Raw genomic sequence first — 19,482 nt, 5'->3', positions numbered from 1 at the left:
TTCATGGTCCTGATATATATACAGTGAAAGTATATCTAAGAGACTGAAAGCAGATGTAAATTTTTTTTAAATAGTCTGTATTTCTTTCCTTAAAACAGAAATATTCAGTCCTACAATTCTTACTCAGGCTAAGGTCTCACTGACATAAGTGGGAATTTTGCATTAGTAACAACTACATTAATTGGCTCAGATATAGATTAGCTTTTCAAATATCTGGTACCTTTAAACAAAAAGTTCATCACTCTGCAACAAACCACTTGTTTGTCTCTCATATGTGAATTGCCAACAATTATTCATACTTAGAACTGAAAGGACTTTACAGTCTTTAATTTAAATTAAGTCTCACTGTTTCAATGAGGTAGGAAGGCTTTAATATCCCCATTACAGAGATGTAGAAACAGATGCACAAAAGGGTAATGTGACATGCCCAGCCTTACACACTGAGTCAGTCGCAGAGTCAGAAGTAGAACAAAGATTTTCTGGCCCCAACTACTCTTCCAGGCACCCTCTCCTATTTAAAATTAACATTAAACAATCACATTGAAGAACAGTATTTGGAAACTTAGACCTTTCAAAGAAACGATATCTTTCTTCCCTTTATCATCTTTACAAATAACCCATTTAAACATACCTTTAAGTTTCAGTAGATAAATAAATCCTGGTGTGTAATTCTTCCAGGTTGTGGTGCATTAATACATCTACTTGAATATTCACTTCAGTCAGGCTTTGAAGATAGCTCCATTGGAGCATTGGATCTGTTACTTACAAGTTAGGCTTAATATCTTCTTTCCTCTAACCTTCCCAGTACTTTGGTTCTTTATCAAATCTTACTGTAAGTGAAAATTGTAAATTTTGATGACTCTGCAGCATATTGTTCACTCCATCAAAAAGTTCTGTCCATCATAACACCATTTGGGAGTACTAAGTCTCTTACCAGAGAATTCAATTCTTGTTGTATTTCAAGGGGTTATTTGAAAAACAGGCCATTAACATAATAGGTGAGTGTAGTAGAATGTGAACCTTTGGATTTAAATAATTGTAGGAAGAGTTCAAAGGAGATTAAGCCCCATATGATAAACAGTTATAGGTTAAGTTTTTTCAGCTACTTTGGAGAGGAATTCATAAAGCTGAAGGACTGAAAGAAATACTCCTTCAGTAGTTATTAAGTATCCTCTTACGGGGCAAAATTCTGTTCTGTTATACACTAAGTAGAAGTCTTTGAAGTGTTATTGAGAATTCTGAGAACAGATTGTGGTTATTCTTTCTTTGATACTTGTTTACAATTCCCACCAACATTTAAAGGAATTATTGTTCAGTCTGTTGCACACAGAACCAAATGCTGCTTTGCTACAATGATGTAAATCCAAAATAGTTACATGGTTATCAATATTGTCAATCAAGAATAAATCAAACGTGAGAGCAGAATTAGACCCTCTGTTTTATTGTCATTCACCCCACTTTTGAACGTCTCAATTCACTTGCAAAATGTTGGGACTTCACTGCGGTTCTGCCAGACATATAGTATGAAGCACCAGCAAGACACCAGGGTTGTTAAAATGATTTTAAAGAGTTCTGTGAGAATAATTATCCTGTTTATTAATATAGGAGTGACTATGCTAATACCCAGCTTAAGCCTTTGAGTATGACTAATGCAAACTGTATGTTTCCAGAAGCCTAAGCAGAGTTAGACTGAGCTGAGAGTTGTGCTGTTACTGGGCTGTTTCTTCTCTCCAGCTAACCTGACTCCTGAACAAATTACTAAACTTTATGGAATTACAATTCCTGGATCTCAGACATTTCTAGTTTTTCTGGAAGATTTAATAGATTTCTAATTTATTGTCTGTAGATTATTCTTGCATTGCACAGGTGAGTTGCCTAGGTTTGGGAAAGAGGAAAATAATGAGCCTGTGGATACAGTGTGCCTGTTGACATACACTGACTGGAGCAAATAGAAAACTGGAATTTCCATCCTGTGGAAAATTCCACTCTATCCAATTCTGGTTTTGTCCCAAATTTGGACAAAGACAAAATAAGCTTTTTCATGGAACATAAAGTTCTGAACTGAAAATTTTCAGAAATGTCAAAAAGTTTTGGCCTGACATTAATCTGTTTCCTTGAACTGCTGCGGTGCCTCTTGGAAGGTTAGTTCAGCTGTCTTATGCCCCCTTTCTCCTATGTGGGCCAGGATCTGCAGCTGGATTACAACTTCCATGATGCACTACATTGGTTCAATATGATGAGGGGCGGGGTGGGGGTTACATTTGGATGGTGGTGGTGGGGGGAAAACTCTAAAATTTTCCACAGGAAAACTTCAGTTTTGCAGAAATAGCCTGTTCTTTTGAAAAACAACACATTGATGGAAAATTCCCAACCAGTTCTAACATGGATAATATCTCGTGTCCTCCTGTAACAGCTGGCCCACTAGCTGATACTCTGTTACTGCAGCACTGCCAACCACAAGCATTCAAAAATTATGCATCAGTCCTGCACCCCTGCAAGTTATGAGTTAACTTACTCATGGATTTTTAAATAAAATACATTTGGGGTTCTTTTTATGTGCTCTTTCATTTTTGAGCCCTTAGCATTCACTTTTTCCAAGCTTTTCTCTGCAGCTAGTGTTAGAAACATACATTTCTTCCACATGAAAGCTGAGATTTCTCACATAATGACATGACAGTAGAAACTGGGGATTTAAAGGGGGTGGAAGAAATAAAAAAGAGTTGGCAACACTGCTACTCCTTCCAACTAACAGAGTTATTCTTAGCGCAGATGGAAGAGGTCTGTGCACTGGCTGATGACCCAGGTCGGGAATCATTACCCTTGCTTTTGGATAGAGACTGGGCTGCTCCATTGGCTTTGTTAGTCAGTCAGAACCTCCCTTTGACCTAAAGTCTGTGTGGCACTGGTTATAGACATTGGTGAGTTATCCTTCCGTTTCTGATCTATCCTTCACTCAATTTATTTTTATGGCCAGAGTTTTATAGCTAAACAGAGGATCTGTTGCCACTGGCAGGTGAGGTTGTGACTGGCACGATAAGTTGTCCACAAGACAATATCTGTATTTGAGTCCATGTTATTTGTTGTTCATAGGAGATGACTAGTCACTGAAGTCACATGGTATTGTGTTTCTGATAACTGAGACTTTTTAAGAAGAAAAAGTGAAGAACAGCCAATTATTAATGGACCATACTCTTGTTCTTGTGCAAATCAGAGTATGTGTGTGAAGAGCAGTCATTCCCCAAATAGTTGTTAAGACATACCTATTTTTGCAATAGCAATAGTCTGACTAGCTGCTCAAAATTTGATTAGTGTTCTAATTTGACCAGTTGTGCTGTTCATGCAAGTTTTCTGTCGGATTTCTGCTGAAGTTTTGTGAGGAGCTATTCACTGGTTTTTGATGCTCATTTCTAATTTGCTGAATGGTTGCTGTGCTGTATAAGGTTTTCTACATGATAATTGGTAAAAGATCAGGACATACTTGTTAGAGCAAACTACATTCACATAAGATACTCTTTAATTTTTTTTAAGTTTATTAATTCGTGCATAGTTTGCAATCACACCCCACTGCTATCAATCAGTGACAGTTACTAAGACCGACATTCAGTATGAATGGAGAAGAAATGGAAAACTTTCCTCTTTGTGTAAACTATTGATTTGCTGTTTTAAATGGTACTTTCAACCTTCCAGTTTGAAAAATATACATTTCTCTGCCTCATTTTGAGACAAGTAATTTAAAAGGTATTATTAATGAAGAATGTCATCATACCACCACCAACAATCATTCTAAACTGAAAATTGAAGTGGCAGGGGTGAGGGATGTTTGAATGATTTACAGCTATATTATGGAGGGTTTCTAAGATGATGTGTTCTATGCAGTTTGACTTACAAAAAAAAACAAACAAACTTTACTGTGGTTCAGGTTGCTCTGAAATGTGGTGGTTGCTAGAATATCATTTTAGAGGGTCCTCTGAAGCAGTGGTTCTCAACCAGAGATACATGTAACCCTGGGGGTATGCAGAGGTCTTCCAGGGGATATGTCAACTCATCTAGATATTTGCCTAGGTTAGTGTTGCACAACCTAGGGGTCATGCCCCCAGGGACTTTGTGGGACGGGTTCAGGGGAGTCAGGATAAGCATTAGGGGGTGGCAAGTAGGGCAATTTCCTGGGGTCTCATGGCCCTGGGGCCCCAAAAAACTAAGATACAGGCTTCAGCCCCAGGCAGTGGGGCTCAGGTTTCAGGTACACTGAAATATAAATACAATATTTATATTCAGTCAATTTATTTTATAATTATATGGTAAAAATGAGAATGTAAGCAATTTTTCAGTAATGGTGTGCTATGACACTTTTGTATTTTTAGATCAGATTTTTGTTAGAAAGTAGCTTTTAATTGAAGTGAAACTTGGGGTACTTGAGACAAATCAAACTCCTGAAAGCGGTACAGTAGTTTGGAAAGGTTAAGACACACTGCTTTGAAGAGTGTGGTTAGTTATTTGTATTTTATGATTTTATGTATCTGTGGGTTTTGATGGCTACTGCATTGCTAGCAATAGGGTAAATCAGTCTTAGTTAGAATCAAACCTCCCATCAGTGTGGAATCAGAAGTCTGGCTTATCCCACAGAAGGAGTAAGGTTCCAGCTTCTGTCCTTAGGGGAAATCCAAGCCAGACAGCTTGAAAGTAGAGCTGTCAAGTGATTTAAAAACTTAATGGCACTGTTAATAATAGAATATCATTTATTTAAATATTTGTGGGTGTTTTCTACATTTTCAAATATATTGATTTCAATTACAACACAGAATACAAAGTGTACAGGGCTCACTTTATATTTATTTTTTATTACACCTCTACCTCAATATAACGCTGTCCTCAGGAGCCAAAAAATCTTACTGCATTATAGGTGAAACTGCCTTATATCGAACTTGCTTTGGTCCGCCAGAGTGCACAGCCCCACTCCCCCAGAGCACTGCTTTACTGTGTTATATCTGAATTCATGTTATATTGGTTTGTGTTATATCGGGGTAGAGGTGTACAAGTATTTGCACTGTAAAAAAACAAGAGAAATAATATTTTTCAGTTCACCTAATACAAGTACTGTAGTGCAATCTTTTTATCATGAAAGATGAACTTACAAATGTAGAATTATGTACAAAGTAACCTGCATTTAAAAATAAAACAATGTAAAATTTTAGAGTCTGCAAGTCCACTCAGTCCTATTTCTTGTTCAGCCAATCACTCAGACAAACAAGGTTGTTTACATTTTCAGGAGATAATACTGCCCGCTTCTTGTTTACAATGTCACCTGAAAGTGAGAACAGGCATTTTCATAGCATGGTGTCCCAAAATATTTACATGCCACATACGCTAAATATTTACATGCCACATATGCTAAATCAGGGATCGGCAACCTTTGGCACACAGCCCATCAGGGAAATCTGCTGGCAGGCCGGGATGGTTTGTTTACCTGCAGTGTCCACAGGTTCGGCTGATCACAGCTCTCACTGGCTGAGGTTCGCCGTTCCAGGCCAGTGGGGGCAGCGGGAAGTGACGTGGGCTGAGGGATGTGCTGGACGCCGCTTCCCGCTGCTTCCTGCCACCCCTATTGGCCTGGAATGGCGAACTGGCCAAACCTGCGGATGCTGCAGGTAAATAAACCATCCCAATCTGCCAGCAGAATTCCCTGATGGGCCACGTGCCAAAGGTTGCCGATCCCTGAGCTAAAGATTCATATGTCCCTTCATGCTTCAACCACCATTCCAGGGGGCATGTGTCCATGCTAATGATGAGTTCTGCTTGATAACAATCCAAAGCAGTGCGGACCGATGCATGTTCATTATCTGAATCAGATACGACCAGCAGAATGTTGATTTGTTGTTGTTTTTAGGGGGGTTCAGGTTCTGCAGTTTCTTCATTGAAGTGTTACTCTTTTAAGACTTCTGAAAGCATGCTCCACATCTCATCCCTCTTATATTTTGGAAGGCTCTTTAGATTCTTAAACCTTGGGTTGAGTGCTGTAGCTATCTTTAGAAATCTCACATTGGTACCTTCTTTACATTTTGTCAAATGTGCAGTGAAAGTGTTCTTAAAATTAACAACATGTGCAGTGTCATCATCCAAGACTGCTGTAACATGAAATATATGGCAGAATGTGGGTAAAACAGAGGAAGGGACATACAATTCTCCCCCGAGTTCAGTCACAAATTTAATTAACACATTATTTTTTTAACGCGCGTCATCAGCATGGAAGCATGTCCTCTGATATGGAGGCTGAAGTATGAAGGGACATACAAATGTTTGGCATATCTGGCATGTAAATACCTTGCAATGCCAGCTATAAAAGTGCCATGCAAATGCCTGTTCTCACTTTCTAGTGGCATTGTAAATAAGAAGAGGGCAGCATTATCTCCTGAAACTGTAAAATAGTTTGTTTGTCTGAGTGATTGGCTGAACAAGAAGTAGGACTGAGTGGACTCATAGGCTCTGAAGTTTTACATTGTTTTGTTTTTGAGTGCAGTTATGTAACAAAAAAATCTGCAATTGTAAATTGCACTTTCACGACAAAAAGATTGCACCACAGTGCTTGTATGTGGTGAATTGAAAATACTATTTCTTTTGGTTATCATTTTAACAGTGCAAATATTTGTAATAAAAAATAATATACACTTTGATTTCAATTACAACACAGAATACAATATATATGAAAATGTAGAAAAACATCCAAAATATTTAATAAATTTCAGTTGGTATTTTATTGTAAAACTCTGATTAATTGTGATTCATTTTTTAAATCACAATTCATTTTTTTCAGTTAATCACATGAGTTAACTGTGATTAATTGAGAGCCTACTTGAAAGCAAATAAAACTAGGGACTCAGATGATCAGACTGAGGCAGAAGCTGTAAAGGTGCGGCCCAATACTGAGGGTTGCAGGGGGAGGGTGGGGAGTGTTTGGGACAGATGAGGCCTACCTAATTTGCAAGGAAAGGCTAAGGTTTAACTAAGGGAACAGCTTATTGGGTTCTTACTTTAACCTCCAAAGCCTACAGCTTCAGTGTACATAGAGAACAATAGATTACAATCCTCTTTATAACAGCCCTTAACATATCTGAAGACTGTTAACAGGTCCCTCTTCATCTTCTATTGTCAAGACTAAACATGCCCAGTTACTTTAACATCTCTTTACAGGTCAGATTTTCTAAACATTTTATAATTTTTGTTGTTCATTTGGACGCTCTCCAGTTTGTCCACATCTTTCTCCAAGTGTGGCACCCAGAACTGGACACAGTACTTCAGCTGAGCCCTCAGCAGTGCTGAGTGGAGCGGAACAATTATCTCCTGCGTGTTACATATGACAGTACTTTTAGTACACCCCAGAATATTAGCCTTTTTTTGCAACTGCGTCATATTTCTGGCTCATATTCAATTCGAGCCACTGTAACCCCCCAGATTCTTTTCTGAAGTTCTAGCATCTAGCCAGGTATTCTCCACTTTGTAGCTGTGCATTTGATTTTTTTTCCTTCCTAAAGCTATGTCTACACTGCACATCTCTTGCTGCAGCATGTAGGATATGTGTTGTCAGTGAAAAGCAGGTTGCATCCAAGCGTGTCAGTGAAAGCCTCTGCCAGGGGGAGGCAGCAGGGAAAAACTTGTAAGTAGGGTGCTGCCGGTGGAACAGTACACTGCCAGTATAGAAGTGTAGACAGAGAGGCACTGCTTGGGTGAGTGAAGAGCCATGTAGGGCACATACCCACAGGGTTCAGGTGTATCTTTATGCTACTTGCCTAAGCAGTGCCTCACCCAGTGGCATGTGTAAGCTACACGCTGCTGAAAGGTGTGTGCAGTGTAGACGTTCTTTAAGTATAGTACTTTGCACTTATCTTTATCGCAGTTGCTCTGGGACCTCACCCATCCTCCAGGAGTTCTCAAAGAGAATTGCTAACTGTTCTGCGATTGCTGCAGTTAGTTCCGTAAGTATTCTAGAATGAGATCTGCCTTTAGAAAAGGGGAACAAAGAGGACCCATGGAATTTTAGACTAGTCAGCTTACTTTGTTTCCAGGAAAGATACTACAACAAACTAACAGTCTTTCTCGTAAGCAAACAAGGGGAACGTGGTCTAGATGGTAAGCAGGTATAGCTCCTACGTGGGGGAGGAGGCAGGAGGCTCTGTGGCACTGTGTGCTACTCTCACGCACAGGCACGTGCCCCCCCCCTTTCAGCTCCCATTGGTTGGGAACCAGTGCAGAGCTGGTGCTCAGGGCAGGGATAGTGCTTGGAGCCCCATGCCCCTCCCCACACCTAGGAGCCGGACCTGCTGGCCACTTCCAAGGTGCACCGCGCTGCCCTGGGCAGGTGGGGACTAGCCCGCCTTAGCTCCGCAGCACCACTGACTGGTCTTTTAACAGCCTGGTCGGTGGTGCTGATCGAAGCCACCAGGGTTCCTTTTCGATTGGGGGTTCTGGCTAAAAACTGGACACCTGGTCACCCTAGTGGAGTCACTGTGTCCAGCACTGGATGCATTCTTGGCCCATTGTTTGTAGGACAAATTCTGCTCTGCCTTACATCTGTGGACCCCCAGGGAAGTCACTGAGATTCCAGAGATGTCACTGAGAGAATTTTGTCTAACCTATTTACACTGCCATTGAGGTACTACTTGATATCAAATGAACCTGAGTTACAAAGCTCAGACCCAGAACCAGCCTTTCTCAAAATTTGGTGTTGTTGGTTTAGACAGATCAGGTTATACAGTTAACATAAGAACATAAGAACGACTATACTGGGTAGACCAGAGGTCCATCTCTCCCAGTATCTTGTCTTCTGACAGTGGCCAATGCCAAGTGGCCCAGAGGGAATGAACAGAAAACAGTTTGTATACGGGTCTGTACCTACAATTCTGACCTGCTTTTGCTCTGAGGATGTTGTTCAGGCCCTTTCTAGTTTGATTACACTGAGATAGCAACATTGAACAAAATGGTTAATGGGTCCTTTTTTAAAATTAATAAGATTAATAAAACTGGTTCTATTTTTTTAATAAAGAAACTAATATGAATGACAAATTTCGCCACAACCTTGCAGAGGAGACTCGAGCTGCTGAACTGGCAAAAAGACCCTTTCACTCAGACCTTTAAGTGTTCGCTAAAAGAATAATATCTGAGAGATATGGTAATGTCATAGTGAAATCTGGAAGCATTTGCTGACTTGTGCTGTGGAAATTAATTACTTAGTACAGATGAAGTGATGTTGTGTATCATGTGGCTAGAGGTGGGTATACCTGCAAGTAATGTAATTTGAGAAAGTGCTTGTAAATCCAGTGGAATTGAAGAAAGTGTGTTATCTTAGTCTATCTTGCTGTTACAGTCCTGACAGAAATAACTTCTCACATCAGCTTCAGTCTTGATCTTGACCAACCAAATAGCTTAACTTCTGAAACATTTCATTTTTGAGAAGCAATGTGCACTGTTATGTTATCAAAACCCAGCAGAACTATTACATAGCCCTGTAAATTTACATGATGCTTGACAAAATTATATAAGACATATTCCCTACTCTGAAAAGCATGCTCTGTCTTAGACAAAAATATGTAGGACAACTAAGGTATGAGAGAGATTATCAGTGAAGAGATAAATGTGGGAAGAATGCAGAAAAGAGAATTTGTGGAAAGAGTAGACGGAGACCATTTGTGCACAACTGTGTGTGTTATTCATTAAGACTGACTACAATCTTTTAGGCTAAAGAGATACTGGCAACTTAAAAAAGTCATATTTCCATCTGAAAATGTTATACTTTGTATTATAACATGTGTTCTTTAAACTAGTGTAACATTTTTAGTATGAATTTAGTTAAATTTCAAAATGAAAAGTAACTTTTAACCAAAGAATTAAACTTTGTTTTAAAGATGTCAAAATGGGACATTGAGTCAGAAAATTCATCAGAACTAATCCTTTCCCAGGAACACTTTTGGTTTCAACAAATCAGCATTTGTTTGGTTCAAGATGTTTCATAAAAAGATTCATGACCAACTGTATTTGGGAGCTCTTTGCTCCCAGCATTATGCACGGTCTACTAGATCTGTCATGATTTTAGAAGTATACAGTACAGTGCCATTCTTGCACATTTGGAATAAGGGCACACAATATAGTCTAACAAATTCCTACTCTTTCTGAAAGGAATTTTGTAGCTTCTGATTATTGGTTTATGTAGTTAACAATAAGACATCCTCCAATGTGTTTAAAGATGTAGCTGGTTAAGCAGAGTGGTGCAGCAGGAGCATGCTGGGCCCATAATCCAGAGGTTGATGAATTGTAACCATCCAGTTACAGATGAATTGTAACTAGCACCAGACCCCATTCTTTGGGGGTTAGACGAGATGACCTTTGTGGTCCCTTCTAACCCTATGATTCTAAGACTGTGAATCTCACTCAGAACCATAGACTTATAATAGAAACATTTTTTTCAAAATACTTGTGTAAAATCATCTTGAACTGTTAAATTAGACTGAAGTGCTCCTGCATAAATAAAATGAAAGAAGCTATTGGAAAGGGAAGTTTCCAACTGTAGCCAAGAAAACAGGTTGCTCTCAATAAGTTCATTTACTAATAACAAAGAGCATCTGATTGCTTACTGCCTCTTCTAGGGGTGTAAATGAGACAAAGGAGAAAATCTCGAAACTGAGCCATCTTAGTGGGTTGGCTAGATACTGTAAATTCTGCACCTGGTTGAATGATTGCTTATTAAAATACTTTCCCCCCACACTATAAAATGGTGACCTGGCAAACATCACTGTAGCAAAAGAGATCATTTTACCTTGATGCTATGAAGATGAAAGTATTTATTCTTGTCTACAATTAGCGATGGGACCAAAGCAGAACCACAAATCTGAGCACATCTCCTGAACATAAGGAACATTTGGATCCAGTTTTTACTTTGAAGCTTAGGCTCCTTGCTAATTACCATTAGCAGTGTCTATAAAGAAAAAGAGGCAGAGGGGCCAATCCTGTGAAGGATCCTGCAAGTTGCTGCAGTTCAATGGGTGCACAGAATGCTCTGTATTTCCCAAGGACTGGGACCTGCATGTATATATCTCTTTGTCTTTTTTATGTATTGCTCCTCCCGACTGCAAATAGTAGTCTCCCACTTTAACTAGTTTACCAAACACATTCTTTTCTTGAAAAATATCAATACGGCCTATGTTCATCTTTATTAAAAATACAAACCCCAGGTTGCATTTATTTTAATATATTATAATATCCAGGTTTATATTTGAAATTACCAAATGCAGAGTGGCAATTGTGGATAATGGCTAGGTGAAAGGAGGTTGCTTTTTATAAAACAGCTTATCCTTTAGATGGCTATTTTCTACAAAACAGTGAATCTGTACAAAGGTTTTCTGCACTGGGAATAAATTAATGGATTAATTACAGAGGACAAATATTTTAGTGCAAGCAGTACTCATGTTATCACAGAAGAACAGATGTTGAAACAGTAACAGACATTCTTGCAGAAACAAAAGGTTTATCACTAGGCCAGCAGTGCTGGCCCATTAACAGCCGTACTGACCTACTTAGAAGACATAAAATTCAAAAGATGGTTACTCAAAAGTGCTCCTGGTTTTGTTTAATACAAACAGCCTCCTCTCTCACCCTATTTCAAAGGCATGAAGCTCAGACCCAGAACACTACATCACTTTTAGCATCTATTTAGTATATAACAAAAAAAGAGTTTCCAATCTATGGAAGACTGAGTGAAAGGGCAGAGTATTCATCATATTCCTCCATCAGTGGAGCTCCAGTGGTGGTAAAAAGGACTTTGGGTATATGTGACAGTCTGTCTCACCTTTTTACAAGACTGAGTGTGCCTTGTGAAGTATCATTTGAAAACTCATAATTTGCTGATCATTATTGTCCTGGTAAAATATGTGTGGCAATATTGTCTGTAAAGTTATAAAATTCTACAGCATGAGATTGCTGAGACATGCTCCAAGTTTAGAAAAGCAGGTAGAAACCAGTTCCTCAGAGACAAAAGGCAAACTGACACCTCAGCCAGGTGTCAATAAAATCAAATGGACTATCACCTGGTTAAGTGGCCATTCTTTGGCAGGAAAAAGGGTGTGAGCAAGAAATCTACATTTTGGAAAAGAAACAGCTGGAGATTCCTTTCCTCACAGAACTCTCATGAACTTCAGCTGGGGATGATTTTCAAAGAAAAATAGAACTATAAGAAAGAGGAACAGGTGCCCCCAAAGATCTTTCCCTTCATCTCTATTTATGGCACCAACAATGCTTGAAAAACAAAGGAAGTATTTTTGGACTGGGGAGGGATCCTGGTGGAAAGGAATTCAGCCAGTAAGACTGCTAGAACATGTGGTGAGAGAGACTGTTGCTTTGAAATCACTTAGCTTGTTAAATTAGGTGTTAATTGCATTTTACTTTTATTTCTTTGTAACCAGTTCTGACTATTATGCCTCATTACTTGTGATCACTTAAAGTCTATCCTTCTATAGTTAATGAACTTGTTTTTATTGTTTTATTTAAACCAGTGTGCTTGGATTAAAGTGTTTGGGAAATTCCATTTGAGATTTGTGCATATTGTTTTCTATTAAGAAAATTACAGACTTTGTATGAGCTTGTATTGTCCAGGAGAGTGCTGGGCAGTACAAGACGCACATTTCTGAGGGAAAGTCTAGTACAAGTAATTTGTTGGTGTTACTCTGAAGTGTAATACAAGAGTGGCTGGCCAGAGCACTCGTACTGTATAGCTGGGAGTAATTTACATTACAGGCTGTGTTTGAGCGGACCAGGAGTGGTTGCTGTCTCAGAAAAGTAGTGAAAAAGACACCCCAGGCTGGAAAATTGAGGGGGGGACAGCTGTTCAACAGCCCAGATTGTACCATGGGTAATGTCACAGTATAGTTCAGTCATCTTATTTTCTTTGCAGTTTTACTACAAATGTTAAAATCCTTGTTGTGCAGTTGTGAGAGATGAAGAAAACTTGATTCCTAAGTTTTCTTCATCTCTCACAACTGCACAACAAGGATTTTCCTATTAAAGGTAAACAGAGTCTACAGACTTTACCAATGAAAGTTAAACCTTTTGTGGTCATAGAAAACCTGTATTTCTTTGTGGAAATTATGGCACAGATTATAGAGCAATCTATTGTTAGCCACGGTTGTGATGTTGCACCCCAAAGTGCTTTATAGAAATATGCTTATGAGTATAAATATGACATAACTGGAATATGTTTTATGCTAGCTATGCCATGTAACATCTCTCTGCAAAGGTTGTGATTTACTGAATATATTCATCCTATTTGTATGCATGTATCACTTTTTTATTTGAAGTTATGAATATTACTATGTATTTGTTTGATTCTAAGTAGCTCAGTGAAGCATTTGGTCAGCTTCTTGAGAAAGGACTATTCTCAGTAAGTGCCCAGCCAAGAAACACTTAACTGACAATGGACTTTGGAAGATGCCAATCCACACCTGAACTTTCCTGGGAACATTCAAACTAACATGTAAACAATGGCATCAGCCTGCAAAATGTTGATCATTCTCAGACATGTGACTTGCCTAGTTGGCTAGAGACCCCGTCTTGTGGCTGTGATGTGGCACAAGAGAGAGGATATAAAAGGCCCTGAAAACCCCTCCATTTTGTTTTCAGCTGGCTCAAGAGATAGCCTTGCCACCCCAAAGAGATGCCTGAAAGAAACTGGAACAAAGGACAGAAACTACGGGGATGTGAGTGATTGCTGGGCCCAGACCAGGAAGGAGTCTAGTCTATCAAAGAATCTTATTGGAACATTTCTGAGGGTGAGATTTACCTGCATTTAGTTTCCTACTGTATTAGGGTTAGGACTTGCGTGTTTTTGTTTTATTTTGCTTAGTAATTTACTTTGTTCTGTCTGTTATTACTTGGAAAAACTTAAATCCTACTTTTTACATTTAATAAAATTACTTTTTACTTATTAATTAACCCAGAACAAGTATTAATACCTGGGGGAGCAAACAGCGCTGCATATCTTTCTATCAGTGTTATAGAGGGCGAACAATGTATGAGTTTACCCTGTATAAGTTTTATACAAAGTAAAAGGGATTTATTTGGGGTTTGGATCCCATTGGGAGCTGGATATCTGGTGTTGGAGACAGGAGCACTTCTTAAGCTGTTTTCAGTTAAGTCTTCAGCTTTGGGGGGGATGTGGTTCACACTTGGGTCTGTGTTTGTAGCAGGCTAGTGTGTGGCGCAACCAAGCAAGGTGCTGAAGTCCCAAGCTGCCAGGGAAAATGGGCTTAGAGGCAGTCTCAGCATATTAGGTGACAGTCCCAAGGGGGTTTCTGTGACCCAATCTGTCATAAAGGTCACTCCCACTCAAGTGACCATGCTCAGGACAGTCTTTGGGGACAATTTCAAAAGCATGCAGGCTTTCAAATGAGAAAGTACTCTCATTGTGAGGGACTTCACATAGGTATGTAGGTGCCCAGATACGATGGTGAGGTGTCATATAAATACCTAGGTAATTTATCTGTTAGTGGTGTAGGCCAGTGAGGGAATCACACATATATATGGACATGCATGTACTAAACAAAAGCTGGGTACCCAGATTTACTTGACTCCACAGAAAAAACACACTAATCAAGTGAATTTAGTAGACTTAAACTATCTACAGCCATTAGCTGCAAACGTCTTGAAGTCCTTATCAAAACCTTCAACAAAATGCCACCAGGTTATTAACACTTTTTGACGGGTATCTAGGGTGGAAAGCGAGTATACCATTGGAAGAAAAGTTGAGATTTGTGGAGGGCCTTAGCTGTGCATCCCTTCCGTTCCTAGGTTTCTTTTTGGGGTGTGGTGGTGGGGGGAGGTTAAAGCGTAACAGTACTGTGAATTTTCAGCTGTTCTAGCATTTGTTATAATTTTCCAAACACACAAAACCAACAACTTTCTTAATGGTTTTCCCCCTTTAGGCAATGATGGATATTTACGTCCTTAACTTCACCTTAATTAACTGTCTTGACTGTAAGCATGTGTTGAAATAGCCTTATTTAGAGCTGGATGAGAAAGGAATTTATTAGAGGAGAGTCCACAGAACAGTTCTGAAGCATTTTCATTCTCTGTGCTTTCTCATCAGTCCACTTTAATCCTTCATCCTGTGGTCACTCACTCACTCATGCCCGTCACCCCAATCGGGGTATGGGCCGCCAACCACAGATCTCCAGAGTCCTCTATCCTGGGCCATTTGCTCTAGCTGGTTCCAGGTATAGCCCATTTTTTTGCTATCAGCCTGAAGGTCGCGTCGCCAGGTGTTTCTTGGACGGCCTCTTTTCCGCTTGCCTTGGGGGTTCCACCGCAGTGCCTGTCTGGTGATGTTAGTTGGCTGCTTGTGTAGTGTATGTCCTATCCAACCCCACCTTCTCCTTCTCCTTCTGATTTCTTCCTCTGCTGGGAGTTGACGGGTCCTCTCCAAGCAACTCCACCCCGTAAAAAATCAACCTGCTACAGAAACGCCAACAACAGAGTCATCCTGTGGTACTGAAAAATAATTTTAAAAAAGTGCAAAGCCATTTGTTACTTAATTTTGGCTCATCATCTGCACAACAGTTTATACATTGAGTTAGGTTACCTACTTTATGGTGAATATTTTGGGCTACCTGTCAATAGCATGATAAATCCAGTTAATTCCTAATACATACAGAGTTATGTGGAATTAACTGTTTGAACCTGTTGGGTGAAATACGATAGCTATAAAGACTATACCCTGGCGCTGTGTTTGCTCTGTTTTGTACAGCTGTTAGACCTTCAGAGACTAGTTTCAGACACTTTACCCATTCTAAAACACCAAGTATTTATGTAGTACAATAGATATTGATTATGAAGCTCAGGCTACATTTTAGTTGCTCTCCTGTCCAAGTATCTACAGTGAGGTGCCAGAATTGTGTAATTCTGGTTTTACACTCTTGTATATAGGCTTCCCCTCCCCTGCACAAATGTTGGACCATTCTCAGCCTCTAAAACAGTTTCCCATTCTCTTAGGAAATGTCATGCGAAAAAAGTTCCCTCCTCTCCCATGACGGAGTTGTATTGTATAAGGAAATAGCTGCATAATATACACAAATCATAAACATTTGTTTTCCTCCAAACCTCAGAACGTCCTGATTAATAGAGAACCTAGTACTCTCAATGCAGCATTTCAGCATAGGTTTATTATTATTTATTTGTGTTACTGTAGCATCTAGAGGCCCCAACTGAGATCAGGGCCTCATTGTGCTAGGCACTCTGAGTACATCGATGGAGATCCTCCAATCAATATAGATAGTGAAAAGGCAGGAAGAGAAACAAAGAGGTGACGCAACTTTTACTTAAGGTTATACAGAAGGTCAGTAGTAGAATTGCGAATAGATCCCAGGTCTCCCAATTCCCTGTCCAGTGCCCATCAGAGGGTCCCCCATTAGAGCAAGCACCACATGCAGAGAAGTGACTCACCAGCTGGTATCCCCTTGTGGCAGAGTGTGGGGTTGCTGGGCCTTCCCACTGGTTGGCACCTCTAGCTAGGTCACTTAAAAATTCAGTCCCCTGCCGGAATATTCAAGTCCAGCTGTAATTGCTCAGGGCCCAAGGTGCCTTCATCTGGCTCCCTGTGGGCTGGCAGCAAAGTCCTTCTAAAACAGTCATAGTCAAAGTTTTTAGTTGTATTTAGAGTGGGAGAGACGCATGTCTAAGGAGTTCTTCCTGAGTTCCTCAGCAGAACTCCAGAACTACAAATAAACGAAACTCTACCAAAACATCTCTAGGCTTGAACCTCTCAGTCAGCTCTCAAAAGACCCTCCCAGAGCCCTAGCCTGGAGCCGTGCTTGTGCTTCAGACTGTATCTCCTTGACCAGAAATCCCCCACTCTCATCCCCAGAATGTGTATTAGCAGCTGCAAGGCCTTAAAAAGCTTCTCTCTCAGCTGGCCCCTATCCCAGTTAGCCCTCAGATTCCAGGCACTTAGCAGACTAATCTTTGGCTGGGGTCTGCCCTGCTATGAGGGAGGAGGCCATATTTGTACTGGTCCCCATCTCCAAGCTTATCCCCAGTTAGCAGGGTGAGAGAGGAGCTGTCAAAGCTGATTCCCCACTCTGGCACTTTGAGTGCAGAAGGTGGGGGCCTGCAAGGACTCTAAAAATTCATACTGGCCGCTCCAGGCTTGTATTAAATTCCCAAGGTTACAGCTTTTCTCTGACCTTGAAATGCTGCCACCACCCAGGTGCAAAACCCTTTTGAGAACACAGGAAGGGGCACTTGGAAATTCCTTCCTGTGGGTATCCTCAAGTCCGTTCACCATCCCACTCCAGGGAAGAGCCGAGAAAGAAAAACAAAGGAAATCAGCTGTTGCCTCCAGTTAATTAAACAACATGTGCACAAACCTCTTAGGACACAAAAATCCAATTCTGTTCTTACAAAAAGATAAACTTTATTAAAAAACAAAAGGAAGAAAATACATCTGGGAACTTAGGCTATTGCTAGATTTAAAAAGAGCAACCACAAGGATTAAGCATCAAGAATAGTTTCTTGAGGTCCAGCTTAAAGGTTATAAGCAAAACAAAAGCATCTGGGTTAGCACAGAGGAGTCCACAAGCCATAAAGAAATAAAAAGAGAGAAACCTGATTGCATCTTCCTCGACATTTCCTGATCTACTTACCTATCTGGGGTTTCAAAATAGTAATTTCTAGGTATGATACTGATGGTTTTCCATACCTGGCCCCACGTTTCTTACAGCATAGCTGCTGCCCTGTCTGCCTCTCCCTGAGAACAACTACAGACAGACAAAAGGGGAGTCATTTCAATTTTAAAAAGTTCTAACCTTTCCATTAGCTCTTTTGGCCAGGTTCCCACTCAATACCTTTTACCTATGCAGGAAAAGCAAGTAGACAACAGCTACTAAGAGAGATTTTATAGCTAACTGGCTGGCTGGGTCCATAAAAGGGAACTACCCCCCGCCCCTTCATTTATCACAGGATCCTTTCCCCAAACCTCTCTGCATGGCTTCTGGGCCCCAGGCCCTTAAAGATATAATAATAGGAATTTCTCTCAAGTACCACTTATTCTTGGGACTTCATGCTCTCTATCAATATTCCCGATATCCTTTATATATAGGACCTTTCAAACCACGCCATATGACAGGGTAGGCTGACCATCAAGCTACACTGCTCTTAAGGGGACACTACCCGTCACAGTGTCCTAGGCATTAGATCACACTGCCTCTCATGAAACGACAAGACAAACCAGTTAAATCAATTGTTTCTAGTTTTAAATTTTTGTGTTATCCTGGAATTACAAATCATGTAGTCCTTATTTGGTAAATCTGCCATTGCTTTCACTGTGAATTTTGCCTGCATAAAGGGCTGCAAGATTTGGCTCACAGATATTAGAAGTAAAAAAGAAGTAGGGTTTGTCTGTCCGGTGCTTTAATCTGCACTAGGGTGATATAAATTTTAGTCTGGACTTGTATGTCCCGCACTAACTTGCCTGTGCAGACCCCGCTGGCCCATGTGGTTCCTGTTTAAGATGGGGATACATCAACATACACAACAAAACTTTTCATGTGCTCCAGCAGAGTCTGCATGGGGCAATTAGTGCATGACACACTAGTGTAGATCAAAATGTATACCCCTCTGGGTGTGAACTAAAGCACTTTATGGACTAGTCCCTAGTGGTAATCTAGTTCATGGCCTTGCCAAAGTAGTAGCACTTTGCGCAGTGGCAATATCATAACCAATGATATCATAACAGTGATAGCAGTGGCAGTATCATAACCAATGAAGTTAATCTGAGGTGTGATGATTGCTAGTTGAAAACTTTCCTGTGGGATATTTTTGAGTGCTTTGTCTTGCTAGAACATTCACATTTTCTAAGTGTAAATGAAGTTTGCATGTCTGGTTTACACATGTGACCTACATATAAGATTTTGTCTGACCAGTATTCTAAGTTTTATCCTTCTAGAGAATTGTGTCACAACATTTCCTGGTATGCAGAACAAAAAAACCAAAATAGGGGACGGACACACACACAGACAGACACACACACACCTTATGCTCCCCCCACCTTTTTTAACTAATGTCAGTAAAAAGCATTTATATATTCACTTATTTTCTGGCCCACAAGGGGGAAGAGAGATTTGAATGCATGAAAAGCCAGTTCAACCCATTTTTTTTAAAAACGTTTTCTCCCTCTTTCTGAAACCACTTCTTAAGGTGGCTAGAAGAATCAAAGTGGCATCTTTGAGAAAATTAGATTCTATACAGCACAATCTGCGGAATGCCATCCAATGGGTGATAATGAGACCGTCACCATTTGGACAAGTTCAATAATGAAAAGTGTTTTAAACCAGGCAGTAGATTGTACTTCTGACAGCTTCTTTTTCTTGTGACAAACTTTGCTTTTAACCTCAAACACAAGCAAAATTAATGGTGAATTTGGAATGTGTAATATGACATTTTACTTACACATTT

The 19,482-nt window shown here is 40.0% G+C and overlaps 1 non-coding gene across 1 annotated transcript; it reads left to right on the top strand.

The window, feature by feature from the left end:
- The first annotated feature begins 18,758 nt into the window (after nt 1-18,758).
- On the top strand, nt 18,759-18,900 carry LOC116837771 (U4 spliceosomal RNA). The gene has a single exon (XR_004376779.2). It is a non-coding gene; the product is annotated as a U4 spliceosomal RNA (small nuclear RNA).
- Nucleotides 18,901-19,482: the final 582 nt, after the last annotated feature.

Source organism: Chelonoidis abingdonii, chromosome 3, assembly GCF_003597395.2.
Source record: "Chelonoidis abingdonii isolate Lonesome George chromosome 3, CheloAbing_2.0, whole genome shotgun sequence".
NCBI classification, from domain to species: domain Eukaryota; kingdom Metazoa; phylum Chordata; order Testudines; family Testudinidae; genus Chelonoidis; species Chelonoidis abingdonii.
This window is presented reverse-complemented; position numbering and strand designations above follow the sequence as displayed.